Source organism: Heliconius melpomene, chromosome 4 (genome assembly GCF_056956725.1).
Source record: "Heliconius melpomene rosina isolate 202511_hmr_F chromosome 4, ASM5695672v1, whole genome shotgun sequence".
Classification (NCBI taxonomy): Eukaryota; Metazoa; Arthropoda; class Insecta; order Lepidoptera; family Nymphalidae; genus Heliconius; species Heliconius melpomene.
Genome location: NC_140392.1, coordinates 3781097 through 3788659, shown reverse-complemented (window position 1 = coordinate 3788659; position 7563 = coordinate 3781097).

Here is a 7563-nt window from a genome sequence, read left to right as displayed (position 1 = left end):
GTGAGGTATTCAGAAACTATTATAATATATCTTTAGACATATTATCTCATATATACAAGAATTAGCTAATGTTTTATCAAGTACTAGCTTTTATTTTTGTAGCATATCTAAGAGTTTTATAAGACACAGGTATAATGTGTTACATAGAATAGTTTAATGTTATTATATAACCTGTAGGCTTCTTCGATATACGAACTATCCAATTCAATTTTTTTTAACCAAACTGACACCCTAACCTTATAATATTCATATAGATATTATATTGTTTATGATTATGTACCATATACAAAATTTGTACTTAAAGAATAAGAACTAAAAATGTTTTTTTTTTCATTAACATCACGCTGTATTCTGTATTATTCTATTTAAGACTAGTCTATTTAAGATTCTTCCGTCCCACATGCTCCGTCAACTTCTGGATACATTGAATGGCGGAGAAAATGAAAATATTAAAAATATAATTTCCTCCAGTGGGAATCGAACCCATAACCTGCTTGCCTGTTGTGCTTACAGTCGCAAACATACGCTCCTGCACCACGATTGGCCTCACTGGCCTTACTGGTTTGGACAATATAGAACTTAAGTTATTATATTAACAGTAATTTAAATTAGATCTTCCCCAATTATCTTTGTTGTTTGATCCAACACGTCAAGTTCTTAAAGTTGGTGAAGGATAACGGACAGGGGACTTGCAAATTACAACCATTCATCACGCCTCCACATCACTCACATCTGGGGCTTACATACGGACTGATAATCCAGAAATTAATATTCATATCAAGTTTTCATGTCTGTCTGACGGTAACAAATAGTTGCTATATTGTTTTAAATGGACAGATTACTGGGAAGCTCAATATTTGTATAAATATATAGGCTTAAACGCAGTTAGGAAATGCCAGGTTTTTACAGGTACATAAAACTGGTATTTTTTAAATTTATTTTTTTCAATTATACTTTTAAAATAATCTGTGTACCTAAGAAACGAATAAAAGTTATACATCTTTCTATTATATAAAATGGTTGTATAATTATATAGCAGAGTGAAATCTAGAAGTAAATGTAATTTTTCTATCATGATAAGCTAAACCTTCTTTAAGCTATTTAATAAAATACTAATTAAGTCTTCTACTTCTTTATTCTAAACAATTTATATTAATGATTATTCTAAACCATGAGGTTCTGTCTTCTCTAAAGTACTTTTTAGTTTAATTCTGATATTGTATCCTAATACAGATTTAATACTGGTTTAATCGACGATGACATATCGAATAATATTTAAGTAATATGAGAAACGACACAAATCGGCTTCAAAATGGTGTTGAAATAGCGTTATGCAAATCCTGAGCCAAGCTCGGCTGGATTTTGTCAATTACTGTCGAAATACTCTTACTATATACGATGACTGCATGTTTTAAAAACATTTTTTGCCTATTTTTTTTTAAATTCGACTCCTTTTCGCACATAAAGCAGAGAGAACTTAGTGATACGATATTTCGTTCTCTACGTTCCATCTTATTTTCTAGATATTTCATGTTGAGTGGCGGAGATGGTGTGGATGTTATTTAAGTTTGTAGTTAATGATACTGGCAGTGCTAAGGTCCAATGCGCTGATACTCATATGGTCTGGCTATAAGGGAAATGATGACCAAATTCCTTTCGCCCCATATGAAAATATTCCTGAACAGATTTTCCAACTTAAGCGGGACTGGAACCCGAACTAATAATAGCATTAACGTAGCATTTTGAATACGTTTTCTAGATAATATAATTTTCTATCCTTAGTGTGGAATAGAGCTTAAAAATATGTAATAAATAGCATTTTCTTTAGCGCAAGTGATTTTCTTAGCAATATTTTATTCATTTTGTAAAATAAAAATCTTCTTACAAAGATGCTAACATCATCAATAAGTTGTAACAAGCGTTTAACAATTTTAACTTGGCTTTTTAAGTACTACGGCGTGAGTCGATTCTATATTATAATTTTATGTTTTTTGAAAGTATTGTTTTCTTTAGCCTGTGAATAGCTATCTAAAGTAATTAAATGCTTGTCAGAATTCATCTTATTAATATTGTGGATTGTGGATAATAAACAGAGTCAATTAGACAAATCTCTTAGAAATATTATCTAAGCATTATAAATGTAATATAATATACAAAAATATACAAGAAATCAACTTTTATTAGCGATTTTTTTCCAGACCATCTAAGTATATTTCTTGGTAAATATATTGGAAATTGACTTCAGACCTATTTACCTTACAAACAAGATTTGATTACATTACCGCGTGATCGATAGATTGGACGTGATGGGAATGTCTATGGGCATTCTTTGACATCTACCTACTCTGTAACTATTGAGGCTGGGTGTTCATAAGTTTTATATACATTCTTTTTACTATTTAAGCTTCCTAAGTTAACAGACAGAGAGATCTTAGTAAAAATTTCTCTGTTTACGTCTAATTTTTACGTTTATATATGAGTTTATGTATTTCGAAGTCAAATATTCTTTTAAAAATTTGTGTTTTTTGTCTTCAAAATGGAGCTGGGATGTGAGAAATTTCATATCTATTACGTCATAGTTTATTTCCACTTTTTATTTTTCACTAATACATAAATTACATGTAATTTCACAACCTTATTTTACGATTGGTTTCTCTCCATTATTGCCCTTTATTATTATTGTTCTTTTTATTATTTTTCTCACCTTTTTATTATTCTTCCATTCCCCAATTAGGAATTCAACTGACTACCGTCGTCTTTAAAGGCAGACTCTGCGATGTTCCGCTATAACGACCTTAACTATTTCTTAACTATTTAAAAACGAAAATTGTTCACGGAGTGATTTATTATGAAAGTAATATTATTTTCGTATACTGTGCGAGGAGTAAGAAAAAATATAGAAAAAAAATCTTATTTAAAAATACAGTATTAAAGTCTTGGGTGCTTTCAATCAAGGCCAAGAAATCGTTCTTAAGTGCGGTTACTTAATGTCGTCAGCTAGAGTCGACTCGTGCTATAGTAATTTAAATAAAATATTCACAAAAGTTCGGCTCGCTTTTAACCGTTGAAAAATTAGATTTGTAACAGAAATTTATTGTTCCATCTTAAGATTATACTAGGTACTTTAAGTGGGGAAATGTTCTCAAAAGAATTTATCTTTATTTAGTTATAAAATAAATATATACCATAATATATAACAAAACTAAAAGAAGTGAATCAAGCGCGACTAAAAATTTAAAACTTAAACTTACCGTATTTTGTACTGCATTGCGAGTAGAGTAACGGAACTTAACGACGCACTTTACCTTTTCACCAAAACGAAGTAATAAAAAATATATACATATATATTTCCTCGAATGGGAATCGAACTCACAACAAGTCGTGCACAGTACCACGATTGCCTTCTGTATAAGTTAAACTATTAAAACGTTTCTTGTAAAACATATTTCTAGCAAATATAACCTATGGAAGAGGTTTTTCAATCTCGGAGAGTACGTATGCAAGAATTATACCGGCTCTTTCATATATCTTACTAGCGTAGGAACAAAGACACGCATCCGTCAAAAGATTTCTCAGCAAAATAGCACAAACCTTACACAATTTAATTAATATAATTATTGTCATAGATAATACTTTATGGTTACTTCTTGTGAAATTTCACTTAAATGACCAAGAGATTTAGATGCTATCAAGAAATAAAACAAATTGCGCCGTTGGATTTCATTGCAATAATATGAAAAACCGGTCAAGTACGAGTCGGATTCGCCCACTGGGTGTTCCATACCAATTTTAGGAAGTAATAACGCGGTTAGTAAAGATGACAAATATAAGCTTACCCTGCACACGTTATCTATAAGGAAAAGGGATTCTACAAGGGTTTCTATAAGGGTTTCTATAAGGGTTGTATAACCAGAAAATTACCGAACTATAGTCCGTTTTATTATGGAATTTTTAACATATAATAACTTTTCCAATATTTTGCGTATCAATCCAAAACACTGCCTTAAATTGAAATTGTTGATGCCATGTTGTAATCCTTTTAAAATCTATATTGTATTTTAAAATTGGACATATGGGAAGTCGATCGTGATAGGCTTAAACGCAAAGCTGTCTGACTTTTAGTTTATTGTTTTAGAAGAATTAAATAAAATTCGAATTTAGTTAAATAAAATTGAAAAATAAAAAATATTGTTTTTTCAACAATATTTGAGTCCAATGCTTATTATTTTGGCTATAGTGATGAATGTGCTGGCTGTAAGTTCAATTTCAAACCATCTTCACGCTCTATCCTGCACACAGGAGGGCAGGCAAAGGGAACCTAGTGTTATGACACTTCGTTCCCTATTTTCCACGGAATAAAATATTGTAATACAATGTATATATTTACTTTTATAGTCCAAATAAGTATCTCTATTTATAAGTATCGATATATTTTTTAATATCATACAAAAAAATATCTTTCCTTATTTATATTTATAACATATTTATATAGTTACACAGAATGGTTTTAGATTCCAGCACTCTCTCCTTTGATATATACAATATATCACAAAAAATAACAGTTTTCTTTTGTAAAATTGTATCCTCCATTAAATAGGTCAGTAGGGGTTGTCTACAGGGTGTATTTGAAAGAGGGCGATGATACTCTTGAACCTTTACTGCGTCGGTAGCTCCCGTTTGGCCTCGAATACGAATCGTCACATAATGAGACCGTGAAAAACACTCGTTTCTCCCAACTCCTTACTTACTACCTAACTGCATTCAAATGAAAACGCCTAAAATAGATGATCGAACGAATTTATACCTTATTCCTATAGAATAGCTGACAAATTACGTTGTTTCATTTAATACGTAAAAGATACTTTCAGGAATCGTCCTTTGATACTTCGATAATATTGGGAAAATAATAGAGTGTGTTCTTGTTCATGCGAGGATATGTAGTTGACGGAATGTGTAATCACTGTAGCCCGATAGAGACTCTCTAATTTAATTTAATATATAACTTTTTAATATTTCTTTTGTTGTAGCTGAAATTATTAAGATATGTATTGAATTTTAATAATAAAATATAGAGGCCAGTCGTGGCGCAGAGGCACTAGCGTGCGACTGTAACGGGACAGATTGTAGGTTCGATTCTCACTTGGAACTTAAGGAATTTAGTGTTAATAACACTAAATTCCGTTGAGATTGATGATTGTTACTGTATATACTCGTAGGTAAATTATTGGAAGTATTTAAATTAGTGGTAGAAAATAATAATAACTATATAAATAAAACTTTTGTTAATTTTTGTTTACTTTATTGTATCACCCAAAAGTTATTTTAACGCGGATTTGAACTTACAGACATCATTTAATTATATTTAATACTAAAAAATAGAAAACAAAATTATTTTTCAACTCCATTTTATTTCTAATATCATACCAACAAAGATAGCATGTATAGCTTTATCAAAAGTTAGGAGCTAGATCTAGAAGCACGTCGTAGCTGCTATACGCGACTGCTACACATCCGATGAGAAATTAATAGCTGTTTGCACTAACTTACTCTCGGATGCTCTTCCGTATGTGATAATTTAGAATTTAGTATCTAGAAATAGTTAAAGTGTATTTAATTGAAATTATTGTGTTAAAGTTGACGGAATACGTTTATTTCAGCACTGAAATGTAAGAAAATTATTAGGCTAGGATATCTCCTAGCCTAATAATTTTATATAATTTTATATAATTTTATATAATTTTCGTTTATATATAATTTAAAAAAAACAACGACAAATTAAATTTAAATAATTTAGATTTTAGTAAGAAGTTATAATATTAAAGAATAGAGTAGCGATACTTAATAACAAACGTCATATTTCGACATATTTTACAACATTTATTTTTGTATAACTTGAATAATAACTCTTAACTCTACATGAAATGTAATAATTAATCATTCGGCAGAAAGTGCTGAAAATCTGAGCTAAGCCGCAAGCTGTACTGCGCTATGGATAGGTTGAAAAGATGGAAACATCTATTACCGAAAAAACTAAAATAACCCTAACACACTCACTCTTACTACCCATCCTAGACTATGCAGACACTTGCTACCTGGATTTATCGCAGCAATTACTCAATAAATTAGAGCGCCTACAAAATCTTGTCATAACATTTTTCTTCGCACTGAGGAAATTTGATCATATCAGTGAACATCGATCGAGGCTCGGATGGCTTCCTATCAAAGAACGTCGGAATGTTCATACTCTAACTCTTCTCTACTCTATCCTCTTCCATCCTGAAACTCCAACTTACCTTAAAGAACGCTTTACCTTTCTCGGCTCTGAACCCCGTCTTGCCCTAACTCTCCGATCCCAAAGTGATAATGTCCTGGAAATACCTTTGTGTTGTACCCGTTGCTACAGTGAGTCATTCACTGTCCAAGCTGCAAAGCTATGGAATACCTTACCGCGAGCTATAAGGCAGTCTAAATCCTTAAATATATCCATACCTATATTATAAATTCGAAAGTAACTCTGTCTGTCTGTCTGTCTTTTACGCAATCAGGGCCAAACCGCTAATTTAATTGTGATAAAATACTCATATAGGGATACTTTAGGGTCTCGGGATGAACATAGGATACTTTTTTTTCTCATATTTGTAATATTTTCGATATATACCAATATATTAAAATATTTATTAATTTGACATGCAATTTATTCCGCCATGTTTATAACAACCGCCGTTGCTAAGCAACGATTTGCAAAGTTTGTTGTTAGAAAACGTCACCCAAAATGAGCTTGCTTAACGCATCTCTCTATTGAAAACTGAAAATAATTTTATAAATATATTTCATAAATATTAATATAGATCAAGCGGACGTAGCCGCGTTCGGGTCCACTAGCTTAAATATAAAGTTAAAAATTACTATCTTAGTATGTAGTATTTTTATATTGTCATGTATCTATGCACTTTTTCTATTTATTTATTTATTTACTTATAGAATGTGTGTACTATGTGTTAAGTGATGAAGCACGTGGCGTTAGCGATATAAGCAAGCGAGCGACAAGCAAGCGAGAAACATGCGCTTCGCGTGTCTTACAAGAAACGACTGACCGACCGGTTTGACCTATGCGCGAGCGCAAGTCGAGTCATCAACAAGCCACACCATCCACCACCAGAGACTGTCAAGGGCGATAATAATCGGGAAACCGAACAATTCTATTTGAGCGAGTTCGCTTTAAGCCATCTTGAATGGGAGCATTGGAAGAAAAATCAGGATTGGATTTAGGAGTAGGCGTGGAAATAGGATTGGGAGAAGGATCGGACAGTATGTAGGCTGGTTTGATGCGGTCTACTGATACTGTCACGGTTTTACCTTTTATGGATATTTTAAATGTTTTGTCACCACGTTCTAGAACTTCGTAGGGGCCGGTGTAAGGTGGTTGTAAAGCACCACGTAAAGAGTCATCCCTAAGAAAAATATGAGTACATGAAGACAGATCCTTAAAGATAAAAATTTTGCCTTTGCTATGCCGCGCAGCTGGTGAGGGCTGCAGCCTTGAGGCAAATTGGCGAAGACGTG